The sequence below is a fragment of the Onychomys torridus genome, chromosome 9 (genome assembly GCF_903995425.1).
Source record: "Onychomys torridus chromosome 9, mOncTor1.1, whole genome shotgun sequence".
Taxonomy (NCBI): domain Eukaryota; kingdom Metazoa; phylum Chordata; class Mammalia; order Rodentia; family Cricetidae; genus Onychomys; species Onychomys torridus.
Window position 1 is genome coordinate 35,650,409 of NC_050451.1, and position 17,462 is coordinate 35,667,870.

The window sequence follows — 17,462 nt, forward strand, 5'->3', positions numbered from 1 at the left end:
GAGTACAAGTTTTTGAAGTATGACCTGATGATTCTCTGGATTTCCTCATTGTCTTTTTATTATGTCTCCCTTTTCATTTCTGATTTTGTTAATTTGGGTGCTCTCTCTTTCCTTTTTGGTTAATTTGGCTAGGGGTTTGTCTATCTTGTTGATTTTTTTCAAAGAACCATTGATGTTTCAGGTGGGCGCTATTCAGTTTCCATGAGATTGTAGGCTTTCTATAATTTTTGTTGTTGTTTAAGTCTAACTTTAAGACACAGTGGTCTGATAAGATACAGGAGGTTATTCCAATGTTTTTGTATCTGTTGAGATTTGTTTTGTGACAAAGCATGTGATCAGTTTTCAAGAAGGTTCCATGGGGTGATGGGAAGAAGGTATATTATTTTGTGTTAAGATGGAATGTTCTGTAAATATCTATTAAGTCCATTTGAGTCATAACATCTGTTAGGTCCTTTATTTCTTTATTAAGTTTCAGTCTTGTAGATCTGTCTTTTGGTGAGAGTGGTGTGTTGAAATCTCCCACTACTAATGTGTGGAGTTTGATGTGTGATTTAAGCTTTAGTAATGTTTCTTTTATGAATGGGGGTGCCTTTATATTTGAGGCATAAATGTTCAGAATTGAGACTTCATCTTGGTGGATTTTTCCTGTGATAACTATGTAATGTCCATCCTGATCTTTTCTGATTGATTTTAGTTTCTATTTAGTAGTCTATTTTATTAGATATTAGGATAGCTACACCAGCTTGCTTCTTAGGTCCATTTGCTTAGAAAGCCTTTTCCCAGCCCTTTACTATGAGGTAGTGTCTGTGTTTGAAGTTAAGATGTGTTTCTTGTATGCAGCAGAAGGTTGGATCCTGTTTTCATATCTATTCTGTTAGTCTGTGTCTTTTTATAGGTGAGTTGAGACCATTGATATTGATGGATATTAATGACCAGTGATTGGTAATTCCTGTTATTTTTTTGGTGGTAGTGTTGTGTTTTATTTCTTTGGTGTTTGTTGGTGTGGGATTATCTATTGCCTGAGTGTTCATGGGTGTATTTAGCTTCTTTAGGTTGGATTTTACCTTCTAATGCTTTCTGTAGGGCTGGGTTTATGGACAGGTATTATCTAAATCTGGTTTTATCATGGAATATTTTGTTTACTCTGTCTATGGTGATTGAGAGTTTTGCTGGGTATAATAGTCTGGGCTGACATCCGTGGTCTCTTAGTGTCTGCCTAACATTTGTCCAGGACCTTCTAGCTTTCATAGTCTCTATTGAGAAGTCTGGTCTTATTCTGATTGGTTTGCCTTTATATGATACTTGGTCTTTTTCTTTTGTGGCTCTTAATATTTTTTCTTTGTTCTGTATGTTTAGTGTTTTGATTATTATGTGGCGAGGGAACTTCTTTTTGGGATCCAGCCTATTTGGTGTTCTGTAAGCTTCTTGTATCTTCATAGGTATTTCTTTCTTTAGGTTAGGAAAGTTTTCTTCTATGATTTTGTTGAATATATTTTCTGTGCCTTTGAGTTGGTATTCTTCTCCTTCTTCTATCTTAGGTTTGGCGTTTTCATGGTGTCCCAAATTCCTTAGACGTTTTGTGTTACGACTTTTTTGGCTTTAGTGTTTTCTTTGACTGACGAATCTATTTTCTCTATTGTGTCTTCAGTGTCAGAGATTCTCTGTTCCATCTCTTGCATTTGGTTGCTATGTTTGTTTCTGTAGTTCCTGTTTGTTTAGTCAGGATTTCTATTTCTAGCATTCCCTCAGTTTGTGTTTTCTTTATTGTCTCAATTTCATTTTTGAATTGTTTCCTTCATCTGTTTAATTACTTTTTCTTGGCTTTCTTTGATTTCTTCCAATTTTCTGTTTGTTTTTTCTTCCATTTTTTAAAGGGTATTTTTTTATATCCTCTCTAAGGGAGTTTTTCCTTTCCTCTTTAAGGGAATTTTTATTTCCCCTTCAAGGGAGTTTTTCATTTCCTCTTTAAGGGCCTCTATCATCCTCTTAAAGTCATTTTTAGGATTGATTTCTTCTGCTTCTTCTGCCTTGGTATGTTCAGGTCTTGCAGGTGTGGAATCACTAGGTTCTGATGTTGTCATATGGGTCTTCATGTTGTTGCCTGTATTTTTGCACTGGTGTCTACTCATCTCTTCCTCTGCTCCGTGCAGGTGGTGTCTGTGTCTGAAGGTGCCTCTCTTGTTCTAATTGATAGTCTTGGTTCACTAGAAGTTCTTGGTTAATTTGGTGTTGTTGGGCTCTGTTTCTTTGGGAGCAGCTTAGTCCAATCGGTGTTAGTGGGTTCTGTCTCAGGGAGCAGTTGTTCCCAGTTGGTACAGGGTATACTTATGGTTTCAGTGGTTGTTAGGTTCATAGGAGTTAGTTTTTGTTTGTTTTTTGTTTTGGGTGTTTTGTTTTTGTTTTTGTTTTTTTGGGGTTTTTTTGGTGGGGGAGCAGGGGAAGGTAGCTGGCTGGTCACTGGGACTCTGATGGGTAGGGCCTAGGAGCTAGAGACCTGATCTGCTGGTCTAGAGATGGGAGCTTATCTGTTCTCAGTCGGTGAAGTGTATACTTACGATTCTGGTGATCTGGTTCCGTGGCTGGGTGGCGCCTTCTTTTGTGTTCTCAGGCCACATTTTGCTCATCCATCAACTCCTCAGCTGATCTTGTTTCCTCAGACTGCAAACTGGAGGATTCTGAATCCTCTCCCGGATGGATTTCAGCTGAGTAGGGTAGTCTCAGCAACACCTCCAAGTTGTTGGGTTTTGCAGGATCGGTAGCTGGGCCCTGGGTTGGCCTCAGACAGAGTATTCAAATCCTTTCTGGTCTGGTCCCACGGAGATGGCTCCTTCCCTGGGTGTTGGGATTAAAGGTGTCCCTGTTCCAGGCTCTTGATTAAGAGCTTATTTTCATTAACTCCTCAGCGGGTAATAGCTCAGTTTCTGGTCTTTATTACAACTGCATCTCGGCCTCTGCTCCACCTGCCTGCCTCTGCTTATTGGTTTATTTGGGGTGCATGTTTGTGCTTGCATATGCCGTTACACGCATGTGTAGGTCAGAGGGCAGTCTGTGGGGACTGGATCTCTCCATCTACCATGTGGGTCCCCATATTTGAACTTGTATTTTCAGGTTGGTGACAGGTATCTTTACCTGCTGAGTCATCTCACTTGCACCAGATGCAAACTATTAATCCCTTTTTCCTTTTACAGGAAAGACTGGGCATGGTGGTCCAAGTCTTTACTCCCAGCACTCAAGAGGCAGAGGCAGGCATATCTCTGAGAATTCAAGACCAGCCTGGTCTACATAGCAAGTTCCAGCCAAGGCTACATAGTGAGGCCTTATCTCAAAAAAGGCATTAAATAAACAAATTAAATTAATTCAAAAAGGAAAGAAGACAACCCTTCCATTGTCCTTTCTGTTTCCTTTTGTCTTTCTTGCTGTGACAGTAACAAAGAAAAGGGTAAACCTTCCTGCTGTCCAGGCTCGGGATTGAACCTAGGGCCTCCTAAGTGCTAAGTAAGCCCTCACCACTGAGCTATACCCCCAGCCACCTTTGTGGATTTTTTTGTTTATTTGTTTGTTTTTGTTTTGTTTTCCGAGACAGGGTTTCTCTGTGTAGCTTTGCACCTTTCCTGGAACTCACTCTGTAGCCCAGGCTGGCCTCGAACTCACAGAGATCCGCCTGGCTCTGCCTCCCCAGTGCTGGGATTAAAGGCACGTGCCACCACCTCCCAGCCCACCTTTGTGTTTTAAAGATGTGTGTGTGTGTGTGTGTGTGTGTGTGTGTGTGTGTGTGTGTGTGGTGATTCATGTATACCGCATGTGTCTGTGAGCCCACAGAGGCCAGGAAAGGGTGTCAGGTCCCCTGGAACGGGAGATACAGGCTATCGTGAGTGTAGAGAACAGATCCTGGATCCTATTCAAGAGCAGTGAGTGCTCTTAACCACTGAGCCTTCTCTCCAGACCCCAAACCCTCGGGTCTCACTCTGTAACCCAGGAAGGCCTTGAATTCTTGAGCCTCCAGCTTTGGCTTCTTGAGTAACTGGGATTACAGGCCTGCTCCAGCAGAATCTAACAGAGAGAGCAGACGTGAGCACCAACATTTAAGAGGCACAGTCTGCTTTTGCCTGTTCTAAAAGTTTTATTTGGCTAAAGTTATTCCTTTTGTTTGTTGGTTTTTCTTTTTTGAGACTGGGTCTTGCGAACTCCAGGCTGGCCTCAAACTCACTTTATAGGCAAGAGGGATCTTGAACTTCTGATCCTTTGGCTCCATCTCCAGAGTGCTGGGATCTCAGCTGTGTGTCACCACACCTCTGTGATGCTGAGGTTTGAGTCCGTGGCCTTGTCCATGCTGAGCAAGCAGTCTACTACCAAACTGAACTACGTTTCCACTCCATTCCCCTGGCCCATTTTCTTCTTCCCTTTTTTTTTTTTTTCCAATCTTCCTGAGAAAATTTCTGAGAAAGATCCTGGTCTTATGATGTTAATATCTACTAATAAACACACCAATGTACACTAATATTTTCTCATTCATTAACTCTTCAACCACTGAGTGGCCCTCAGTATTTTCTTTAAGGCTTAGCAAAACACAGACCAAGGTACTCAATCTCAGAGTTCCAGATTCTGAAGGATGAAGTCTAGGAATCTGCATTCCTGATCAACTTCTACACAAAGCTGAGAGTGAGTGTCCCAGGGCAGGTTTGAGAAGCACTGTTCAGCTTTCAGTAGCATCTGACATCCCACTGTAGGAGGGGCGGGTTAGTAGCACAGTAACCTACAAGAGCAGTTGGGAATGGAAATACACTAGTTTTTTTTTTTTGGGGGGGGGGGCTGGGGCTGGAGAAAGGGTCTCATACAGCCCAGGCTAGCTTCATAGTTGCTATGGCTGAGGATGACCTTGACCTCCTGACCTTCTTGATTCCTCCTCTAGAGTGCTGAGGCACTGATAAATATTAATAGAGGATTTTATAATACAAGATTAGAGAGAATGTTTCTCATCATTTGTTTACTGGGGGTTTTGTTTATTTTTTGAGACAGAGTCTCAAGCAGATCAGACTGACTTCAAACTCAGTATGCAATTCAGGCTGGTCTTGAACTCCCAGCCATCCTCCTGTCTCAGCCTACCAATTGAGATTGTAGGTATGTGCCACCACAAACAGCAGGAAATGTTTTTTGGTTTTTTTTAACATAGTCATATCCAGAAAGTTTTTAAACACTTGGATACTTTCTGGGGCTTTTGACCTAAAATCTATCCTTTAGTCGGACATGTCTCATTTACTTTTTTTTTTTTTTTTTTTGAGCTGAGGATCGAACCCAGGGCCTTGCGCTTGCTAGGCAAGCACTCTACCACTGAGCTAAATCCCCAACCCTCATTTACATTTTTAAGAGTATTTTTATTTATATGCTCGCATATGTGTCTGTGTAAGTGTATGCCATGTATGTATGGAGGCCTGCAGAGACTAGAAGAAGATATCAGGTCCCCTGGAGCTGGAGTTACTAGAAGTTGTGAGCTGCCTGATGGGAGTGTGAGGAACTGAACTGGGGTCACCTCTATAGCTCATCATTTAAAACTTAAAACAAGGAGGATCACAACGCCTCTTGATATCACTTTCCCAATTCAAGCATAAAATACACTTTGGGTCCACCTACTTTTCTACATCATTAATGCCCCAAACTGTCTTGAACCAAGTGTCATTTCTTATTTGGTGGTATTAGTACTAATGGTGAGCCAACATGAAAAGAAATGTAACTATGTAGTTGAGCATTATATCTTACATATTATTAAAAATTAAGAACACGTGACTTTAGCCAGGTATGGTGGCTCACAGTTACACTCCCAATGCTCGGAAGGTAGAAAGGGGAGACTTAGGAACTCATGGTCATCCTCAGCTACATATTAAGTTTGAGGACAGCCTGTGCTACATGAGACCCTGTCTCAAATAAAGAAAAAGTATATGCTTATGTATACACACCCATAAACACGTGTACACACACACATGTTTGCATATATATAATTTTAAGGTCTTTTTATGGTTCTAGTAATTTTGTGCTGAATAACTGACCTTATAAGTGTTACACTGTTGGTTGAATATTTTTACTTTGTTTTCTCATGGAATTTTAAAGGCTTTTTTTAAAAAACATACAGGTTAGTAGTTAGGTTAGTTGTGGGTCATCTAGACAATTTTTAAGATTGGTTTTTAGTTACTGTTTCTTAATTGAGCAGGATATTGCTGTGTAGCCCAGACTGCCCTAAATCTTGTGATCTCCCCCACTTGAGCCTCTGAGTGTTGTGACTACAGCATGTGCTACCATGTTTTGGCCACAAAGTTGCTGTTTAAGCTCTGTTGCAGACAGCTGGAGTTGCCTTTACTGCAACAGAGCTGGATTACGTGGCTAACCTTTCTCCCGAAGGCTCTATGGCTCCGTGCAGCCTCTCCTTGGGCTGATGAAATCCGAGTCCCTTGTGCTCCATGTGCTCTACTCCAACATCTGTCTGCTTTCCGTGCTCAAGCTCACAGAATTTCACTTGAGGACTGCAAAGATTGCTATTTAGACAGACTACGAAGTCTCTGTGTAGATCTGGGAGCTCTTCGTCTGCATAGCTTTATCCTCTCTGGTCATCTGCTTCAGCACGAGGAAAGACAAAAAGCTTAGGTGTAGATGTGTGACAGTCACACAACCATACAATGACTTAATGCCACTGAACTTTACATTGTGGTGAATCAAGCCTGGGTCCATTGCAAGGACAGCTTTGCTCTTAACCATCACTCCAGCTCTCTTCCTTATTTTTGGAGGGTGTCCCCTGTGTCCCAGGCTGGCTTCAAATTGGCCTTTCTTCAAACCTAGGTGGCTAGTCTCTGGCTTTTAACACCTGGAACAGGCCCATGGCACTCGGACCCTAGTGCTATATTCTTTGGGGTTTGTAAGCCTAGCTTACAAGCTCCTAGCTCCCCAGTATGAAGCCTGGAACACTAACTAACGTGTTCTTCACCTGTTTGTGATTTCTACCTGAATAGAGGAAAAGAATCCTTAGCCAGCTGCTTGTGACACTTCCACTCAGGAAGCTTGGCTTTTTTTTTTTTTTTTTTTTCCTTACCTCAGCCTTTGGTCATAGACACGTCCCCTTAAAGCCACAGTGGAAGGTAGAATGGGGAGCAGCAGTGTGGCAGAGTATGCAGGGTGAGAATGTGAACTCCCTGCTTTTCTCTTTCTTCCCCTTTCCCTTTTCCTCTCTTTCACTCTCCCTCCTTCTCCCTTTCCCTTTTTCTCTCTCTTTCATAAACCTTATTTATGTCTTCAAGTATTGCTGGGTTCATATTCTGATTGAGTCTCTGATTGCTAGCATAATCTTAGGTCACAACTGTGAGAATCAAACAGTACTTGTTTCGAGGCACTGTGTGGTCTCTTGGTGACCCCTTCTCTCTCCAGAGATGAATAGCTGCCTGAAGAGTTAAATCATTCAGTAAGCGTATGTGGAATGCTACTATGCAGTCTCACTGTGACTACAGTCGTGACAGGAATAGACAAAGGACTGATTGTCCTGACATTTATAGTCTAGAAGTTATTTAAAATATTTTGAAGACATGTGTATTAGTCAGTTGTCATGAGTTTCATAAAGCACACTATGAGGAAAAAGAAGTTTATTTAACTCACAATTTGGGATGCTCAAAGTTTAGACAGTAGAGGTATTCTACATATAGAAAGAAGAAATAATGTTGCTAAATATAAGCCAGAGAAAGCTGGGTGAGCCTGGCTTACTCCTCTCCCTAACTCTCAGAAAAGACCACCAAAGAATCCCCTGAGAGCTAGTCTAGACTCCTCCGTTCAGGGACCTTGTGTTAGGAGGCCTTCCCTCTTCCTCCTCCTCATTTTCTTCTGAAGCTTGAGGAGGAATTTTGTTAGTGTTTAAAAGAAACAAAACAAAATAAAATCAAACAAAAACAACAGCAACAACAACAAAAGCAAACTGGGGCAGGCAGGCTATAAATCTCAGCAGCTGCTGGGGAAAGAAGACTGGAGGAGAGGAAAAAAGCCATGTCATGGAAGTGATAGATGGTAGATGAGTAGTCATATGGTGGGGAGCTTTAGAGAGACAGTGAGGCTAAAAGTGTTGAGGAAGAGTCTAGTTATGAAAAGCATGTGAGAGCATAAATAGAGAAGTTAAGTGGGCACTCTTAGGCCAACTGCACTAGGTGAAGCTGAACTGGAGGTGGGAATTCAGACAAGTATAGTGTCTTATTAAAGGGATAATTATTCCGCCCATCTCTTTAGCTTGACTTCCCTAAGGGTGGTCCTTGCCCAGGTGATTGAACTGGCCCAAATGGGAATCTAAGGTCTCCACCCAGTCCAGGGACTCTATGATCTTCATGAGGAGGGGTTTTTTTGGTTGTTGTTTTGTTTTGTTTTTAATTTCTTTCTTGATTTGTTTGAGACAGAGTTTCTCTGTGTAACCCTGGCTGTTTCAGAACTAGATCTGTAGACCAGGCTGGCTTTGAACTCACAGAGATCCACCTGCCTCTGTCCCTGGAGTGCTGGGATTAAAGGCATGTGCCACCACTGCCAGATTTTTTAAAATGATTTATTTATTCTTATTTTATGTGCATTGGTATTTTGCCTGCATGTATGTCTGTATCCTCTGGAACTGGAATTATAGACAGTTGTGAGCTGCCATGTGGGTGCTGGGAATTGAACTTGGGTCCTCTAGACAAGCAGCCAGTGCTTTTAACCACTGATCCATCTCTCTAGCCCCCCAGGAGGTTTTTTTAAATTTTTTTCTTAATGGGCCTTTACTATTGTTCTACCCCTATAAAGAGGTCTAATTGTTCTAAAACCATTTAGGAACCAGGTCAGGGATCAGAGCCCCTAAACAGTTTGGCCTGTGGAGAGGAAGAGGCTGCCAAGTGACCCCAGGACATTTCTGGGGTTAATCCTGGGGCAGAGAGGAGAATAAGATGACTCCCACAAGTTGAAGCAAAATGTAATTAAATACTAGCCAAGAGGATGGGCTCTGGCCAGGACCATCCTGGGTTCCCAGAAAATGGCCATGAGTTATGGGGTTTTGTTGTTGTTGTTGTTGTTGTTGTTTTGTTGTTGTTGTTGTTATTTTGAGACAGGATTTCTCTGTGTAGTTTTGGTGCCTGTCCTGGATCTCACGCTGTAGACCAGGCTGGCACAGAGATCTGCCTGGCTCTGCCTCCCAAGTGCTGGCATTAAAGGCTTGCACCACCACGGCCCGGCATGAGTCATGTTTTAAAGGGACTTAAAAAGGCAAAGCCATGGGGCTACCATATTTCCCTTCAGGTCTAATCAGGGGCAAGCTGGCATAGTTCCTGCCTGCATACCTCTAATCTACATCCAACCAGGGGCAAGCACACATCCTGACGCATTTCCTGCCCACCTACCTCCCACCCACATGATCAAGCACATCTGTGCAGATGAGTCAAACAAACACAGGACAGCAGGAACTTATTCTTGATTGTCTTAATTGCAAACCCTTAACCTGCATGATATGTTTTCCCTGTTTTGGTCTCACACAACGTTTGAGCCAAGAAGAAAACTGGTTGCTTCTCTTTGGGGTCTTTTCTACCCTAAACTGCCTAACCAGGTTCTACTTCCTATTTTCATCCCCCTCTCTGATGAAGAGGACAGGCTTCTTAAAGCTTGTCACCATCTCCCAACACTATCAAGCAGGGGACTAAGACTTCTGCATATGGATCTGTGGAAGGACATGATTAAACTTCTGAGCCACAGAACATGCTAATGTGAAAACACGCTTTATTGTTTGGGTCAAAAACTTCAGCAAAAGTGAAATATTTTGTTGTTTGATTTTGTTTTAGTGGGCTGAACCCAGGGCCTTATGTTTGCTGGATAACCACTGTGCTATACTCCTAGACCAAGTTAGTGTTTTGGTTAGTGACCACATCATGGTCCAGAGGGAAAAGTACTCGGGTAACGGAGGCCATATTCCGACAGGAACAAATGATGTTCTTACAAAAGCCTCATCCAATCTACATCTTGGACTGCCTTACCCAAGAGAATTGGCTTATATATGTATGTATGTATGTATGTATGTATTATTGGTTTTTCAAGACAGGGTTTCTCTGTGTAGCTCTGGCTGTCCTGGAACTCACTCTTTAGACCAGGCTGGCCTTGAACTCAGAAAGATCTACCTGCCTCTGCCTCCCCAGTGCTGGTATTGAAAGTGTGTGCCACCATGCCCACTGGCCTCTTTACTTCCTGTGTATGTGATTAAATAAAGAAAAGGAGAAAGATTTGGTGCTATCAAGTTTGGGGTTCATTTGTTCGTTTGCCACAGGCAGGTGACAAGCCCAGGTGCATGTTATCGTTTGCTTGTTTTTAAAAAGTTCTGGCTATTTTGTGCTATCAGTAACACTCTTTTGAGTAGTGGCTGCTCTTTGGGGTAGATGTGTACTAGCTTAGAGGAAGATGCTAGAAGTCACTTCTTTGAATTCAGGTTTAACTCCATAAAGAACAACAACAACAGAGCTGGAGAGATGACTCAGAGGTTAAGAGCACTGGCTGCTCTTCCAGAGGTCCTGAGTTCAATTCCCAGCAACCACATGGTGGCTCACCACCATCTGTAATGAGATCTGGTGCCCTCTTCTGGCCTGCAGGTGTACATGCAGACAGAACACTGTATACACACAATAAATAAATAAATCTTAAAAAAAAGAACAACAACAACAACAACAAAAAACCACGATGAATATTGTGAATGACCTCATTGTTCACCCTAAAGCCTGACTGTGGTAGTTTGAATGAGATTACCCCCACAGGCTCATGTGTTAGAATACTAGGCCCCCAGCTAGCAGAAGAGTTTGGAAAGGACTAGGAGGAGTGGCCTTGTCGGAGGAGGGGTGTTACTTCAGGGAGGGGGGGCTTTGAGGTTTCAAAAGCCTGTGCCTCAGGGTTGTCTCAAAACGTCAGCTCTGAGCTACCAACCCAGTGCCAAGCCTGCCTGCCTGCTGCCAAGCTTCCCACCATAGTGGTCATGGACTCACTGTCTGGAATCATCAGCTCCAAATCCAATGCTTTCTTTTAGACGTTGTCTTGGCTATGGTGTTTTGTCTCACGGCAATAGAAAAGTAACTCAGACACTGGCAGATGGCAGCAAAGTTGGGTGAATATTTAAGCATTTGAGCTAGCAGCTGGATGGCAGCCCAGTGAACATCTGTGCAAGTCAGGGTGTAGCATGGAGACTCTGAGTTGAGATTCTCCTCTTATGTGTCATGGAAATCATATTTGTGATTTAAAAATCATTTTCCTCAATCACAGAAAACTGACCAAAAAAAAAAAAAAAATCAGAAACACTTCAGGCCAGCAAATGACATGAGGGACTACATTCCCACCAGAGTGTCAATCTAAGAATCACAATTTGGTGAAAGTGTGGATCTGTGTCACCCCCATTGGAATATTCAGTTGTGACATCTTGTCAGAAGTTGATAAGGTTCAAATATAATTGTTGTTTATATTTATATCTTTATGTGGTTCTAGGCTCTTAAAATTCTGTGACCCAAGAAAAGACAAGAGAAATTGTCTGGATACTAAATCCAGTGTTTCGTGCTGGTACCAGCTAGTTTGGTGTCCAAATTTAATATATCCAGTAGCCAAATAAGACAGTTGGGAAACTCTTTTTCCCTTGATGGTAAGAGCCATGTAAGATGTGGAAAAAAATGTTGGCCCGGAGTGATGACCAGGGCAGTAAAGTTCCTGAGTCCCATCACTAACAACCTCCTAAAGCTGGGTGTAGCAGAGTGAGCCGGCTATCCCAGCACCAGGGAGGCACTAAGGTGGGTCCCAGGGCTTGTAGCTACAATCTATCTCTATGACCAATGGGAGACTCTTTCTCAAAAACTCAACAAATAAATAAATAAGGTGGAGCGTGATGGAGCAAGATCTGACCCAACGTCAGTCTACATACTTACAGTCAAGAGCATGCTTACCGCACACACATGCATGCATACATGCACTCACACACACATGTACAATGAACACAATATGTGTGTATAATCAACATAAACTGGGTTTGCTGTCCTGCACCCTTAGCTTTAGAAAGCTAGTGCTGGACTTTTTAAACTTACCCTCTCGAATGTCTGGAGAAGTCAGTGAGGCTGTTTTGGCACATTGTCCCATAACTCAGGAACCTTCCCATCACACTTCCATATAGCTTCTCCTCCAGGTTGGGAAAACATACCCTCTCAAGGTTTTGTGACAGTAATGGCAGATCATTAAGATATATCAAAGTATTCAGAGGTAAACACTTCACCTTACCAGCGTTTTATATTACAAGACACGTCTCCAATCTTCTTATGACAAACAGGTTAGCCATTAGCCACACACGTTGGAACATTGTAAGTGTCCCAATCCTGAGAGTTCCAATGACAGCTTAATCAACTATAGTGTGTGAATATAAACATTGAATAGATCATGATATTTTAAAGATTTATTTATTTATTATATATACAACATTCCGCTTTCATGTATCCTTGCATGCCAGAAGAGGGCACCAGATCTCATTATAGCTGGCTGTGAGCCACCATATGGGTGCTGAGATTTGAACTCAGGACCTCTGGAAGAGCAGCCAGTGCGCTTAACCTCTGAGCCATCTCTCCAGCCCCTAGATCATGATTTTTAAAACATGTGTAATACACACCCTTGGGACAATTATAGACATTTGTGTTTGAGCTGGAAATTAAGGTGGTGTTCATTTTCTTAGGTATAACAATGAGGCTTTGAAGGAGAATACACCTGTTCTTTTTGTTTTGTTTTGTTTTGTTTTTCGAGACAGGGATTCTCTGTGTAGTTTTGGAGCCTGTCCTGGAACTCACTCTGTAGACCAGGCTGGCCTTGAACTCACAGAGATCTGCCTGGCTCTGCCTCTTGAGTGCTGGGATTACAGGCGTGCACCACCATCGCCTGGCACCATCACCTGGCACACCTGTTCTTAAAGGAAGAGGAAGTGTTTAGAGGAAAGACGTCATGACAACTTATTTACAGTGGTTCAGAAACATGGTTAGAGCCAGGCATGGTGGCACGCCTTTAGTCCCAGCACTCCGGAGGTAGAGGCAGGCGGGTCTCTGTGAGTTTGAAAGCTGCGTGATCTACATAGTGAGTTCCAGGACAGCCAGGGCCATGTAGAGACACCTTGTCTCAAATGAACAAACAAGAAAGAAATATGGTTAGATGAAGGCGAATGTTAATATTAGCCAATAAGAGTTATAATAGGAATAGTTAAATGTAGGTGGATGGTGAGTTCTGTTCATTGTATTATGTTAATAATAGCTAAAATAGTTATAAAGATTAGCAGCAGTTAAACGCATTGGTTTACAGTGCTTGGGACTGAATCCAGGATCTCAGGCATACTTGGCAAGCACTGGACCTACATCCCCAGTTTGCTCTCCTCTAAAATTTTCTGGGAAAAATTTTCATTAGTTTTGTTCCTCTCTGTCAAAAACAAGTATGATTATGTAATTCCCCAAAGGGAATCCCTTCCCAAAATGTGAATTAGAAATTGGAGAGCATACAAATTTGAGGAACTTTCAAGCCGAGTGTGTGTGTGTGTGTGTGTGTGTGTGTGTGTGTGTGTGTGTTTCTTTTAAATCATTGCTCAAGGGTAAACACAGATCTGAGGCAACAGTTTCTTGACCCTTGTCATAACAATCATCAAAAGTTACTTAACCAAACTCCACTGCACTTTGAACATTCGAGTTTGCCAGAGACACTGGGTCTCCCTAGTCACTCACCAGCAAGCTCCATCGTAGAGTTCACACACATGCTCATACCATGACACTCTTGGGTGGGGGGGGGTCTGTGAGAACAGATCCAAGATGCAGTTTTCCTTGAAGAGTTCCCAGTTCCGTTGGAAAGCAAACGATGATGAAATTGAGACACAGAAAGACTTAGACGTATAAACTAAAACAATGCAGTTCCAAAAGGGATCGTGGGGAGAAAACTATCACCTGCACAAGAGAGGCGAAGCTGTGCGAATGAACTGTGTAGTCACAGCGACTCGACATCCGCAGGTCTCACGTGTGCGCATAGAGTAGACTCAGGGGACCGCAACTGCGAGTTTCTTCGGTTGCTCTTCTCCACGTTCCTAATTCAAGCATTCTTTCCCTGATTCACAGCCGGGAACAACACTGACTATCTAAGCAAAGGGAACGAATCGCGGCTGGAGGGGCTGGAGAGATGTTCAGAGGTTACAAGTGCTTGTTGCTCTGTCGGAGGACTTGAGCTTGGTTCTCAGCACTCGAGTCTGGTTGCTCAGCTGCCAGTAACTCCAGCGCCCGCGCAGATCTGCTGCCCTCGTTTGTCCTCGGTGGGTACCTGTACATCTGTGATGTGAGCGTGCGTGCATACAGACACACAAACCAGAGGCTGCAGTTTCATCCTGCCTGCCACAAACCTCTGCATAAAGAGTGTGTCCCAGGTCTGGGTAATGGTGACACCTGTGGTTCTTGGTGCGTTAGGGATGTTTCTGGTGCTCTGAAAGGGGGCTGAAGAAAATAGCTTTTATTCTAGAGTTAAGTTAGAGGAAGGGGGCGGGGAGAAAAGATTGAGTCACACGGGAGTCAACAGTCCTTGCAGTTCCTATGACCCAGTCATTTTAAATGTTTTATCTACAGCCAGGCAAGAATGGCGCACGTCTTTAATCCCAGCAGTCGGGAAGCAGAGGCAGGTGTATCTCTGAGTTCCAGGCCAGGCTGGTCTATAGAGGGAATTCCAGGACAGCCATAGTGAGACCTTGTCTTGAGGGGTGGGGGTGGGGAGCTTTATCCTTAGCTCTCTCTCTCTCTCTCTCTCTCTGAGTGTGTGTGTGTGTGTGTGTGTGTGTGTGTGTGTGTGTGCGTGCGCGCGCGCGCACACGCGCACGTGCGTCACACAGAGTTATGTGGTTGTGAAACACCTGATAAGGGAATGGAACTTGGATCCTCTGGAAGAGCAGTGTATGCTCTTAACCCCCAAGCCATTTCTCCAACCCCTAATAATAATAATAGTAGTAGTAGTAAATTATTGTTGTTATTATTAATTTTTGACAGAGTTTCGTATATCCCAGGCTATCACCACCTTTGTATGTGGCTGAAGATAGTTTTGAACTTCTGATTCTCCAGCCTCTGCCTCTCGGGTGCTGGGATTACAGGTCTGTGCCAGGATGCTTTGGCTCACGTGGTGCTGGGCATTGAGCCCAAGGTTTCATGAATATTAGCCTATCCCTTTACCAACTGAGCTAGTTCTAAAAAAAATTTTTTTTAATGAGTGAAAAATATGAAGTGTTTCTTATTACCTCTAGATGGCGCTATGTGCTGCTTTTTTGTTTGTTTTGTTTTTAAATAAGCACAAACCACCTACTAAAGAACAAGCTTTTGACAATTGTTAAAGTAAAAACTTAGGGTTAGGAGCTGGGCATGGTGGGGCATGCCTGTCATACCCCTGCTCAGCAGGCAAAGGCAGTAGGAAAGAGAATTGACTCTATATTTATTTAGTCTCTGTCTCAAAAAGCCATTAAGGAAAAATTACGGTTTGGAGATAATGTACTATTATTATATTATTTATTTGGCAAAAGTTGGTCATTCTATAATTATTTAAAACACCATTTTTACTGTTTTTAATTTTGTGTGTGTGTGTGTGTGTGTGTGTGTGTGTGTGTGTGTTTGTGTTTGTGTTTGTGAGTTCAGGTTCCCTCATATAGTACTGAGATCCTCTAGGGGCTGGAGTCGCAGGTGGTTGTGAGCTGCCTGATGTGGGTGCTGGGAAATGACCTCAGGTTCCCTATGAGAACAGTGTATGAGCTTAACCACTGAGCCATCTCTCAGCCCCAAACAGCATTGCTCTATTGTGACAGGTTTAAGATTTTATCTTATAGATTCATAACATTTTCCTTAGGAAATTCTAAAAGAAAGTGCTTATTTGGACTTAGGACATTACTTCCTGGACACCTAAACTACTTTACCAGAAACTCCTAATGACAAAAGGACACAAAGATGATTTACTAAAGGAGACACAGGCATTCAGGTGATTGTGGAATCACACTCGCTAACAAGTCAACAGAAACTCTAGAGGAGAGGTCTTGTAAAGCAGGGAGGGCGCCTTGTGTCTACAGTTACAGAACTGGGATTATATGGTGAGACCGCATCGAGAGAGAGAGAGAGAGAGAGAGAGAGAGAGAGAGAGAGAATAAACACTGCCCAGTTATTTTTATCACCTGGTTACCCTGATAACTAACTCACATAAAGACCCAACAAACAAAGAAAATTATAGATCAATTTCCCTTATGAACATAGATGGAAAAATTAATCAATAAAATACTTACAAACCAAATCCAAGCACACATCCAAAAGATCATCTACCATGATCAACTAGGCTTCATCCCAGATCTACAGGGATCACACAACATACATAAACCGACAAATGTAATCTACCACATAAGTAGACTGAGAGGGTCCCAGCCCTGAGAGAGCAAGTAGACAGGAGGCCCCATCCCTAACCCAGAGGCTATGGCCAGTTGATGAGCACTTACAAAGAAAAAATTAGTTTTCTCCGATGGAGTCTCATGTGTATACAAACCACACCTAAGGGCAGGCAGATCTCTGTGAGTTTGAGACCAGCCTGGTCTACAGAGTGAGTTCCAGGACAGCCAGAGCTACTTAGTGAGATCCAGTCTCAAAACAAACAAACAAACTAACTAACTAACTAACTAACTAACTAACTAACAGGCAGGCAGTGGAGCACACGCCTTTAATCCCAGCACTCAGGAAGCAGAGGCAGGTGGATCTCTGTGAGTATGAGGCCAGCCTGGGCTACAGAGCATAATCCAGGACAGCCACCAAAACTACACAAGAGAAACCCTGTCTCGAAAAAACCCAAACAAACAAACAAACTCAATGGTATTTTGGGAAATTTTTTTTTGGTCACATAATGCTTTGTTTGGGCTTTTTTTCCTTTTCTTTTACTTATATATTATGGTTCCTGATTTTGTGTCTTATGGGCTTTGTATATGTGTGAGTGTGTGTGTGAGCGTGTGTATGTGTGTGAGTGTGTATATGTGTGTGTATGTGTAACTGTGTGTGTATGTGTGTGAGTGTATATGTGTGTGTATGTGTGAGTGTGCGTGTGTGAGCGTGTATGTGTGTGTGAGTGCATGTGAGTGTGTGAGTGTGTATGTGTGTGTGTGTGTGTCTGTCTGTCTGTATATGCTTTTGGTTGTTTGTTTTATTTTATTCTGGTTTGTTTTATTATTATTTTATTTTATTTTGCCTGTTTGTTTTCTAAAGAGAGAGACACAGAGTTGGATGAGTGGGGAGGAGGAGATCTCCCAGGAGGAGATTAGGGAGTGGAACCATGATCAGAATACATTGTACAAAAAAAAAAAAAAAAAATTAAAAAAAAAAAAGTCAAGCCGGGCAGTGTTAGTGCATGCCTTAAATCCCAGCACTCAGGAGGCAGAGGCAGGTGAATCTCTGAGT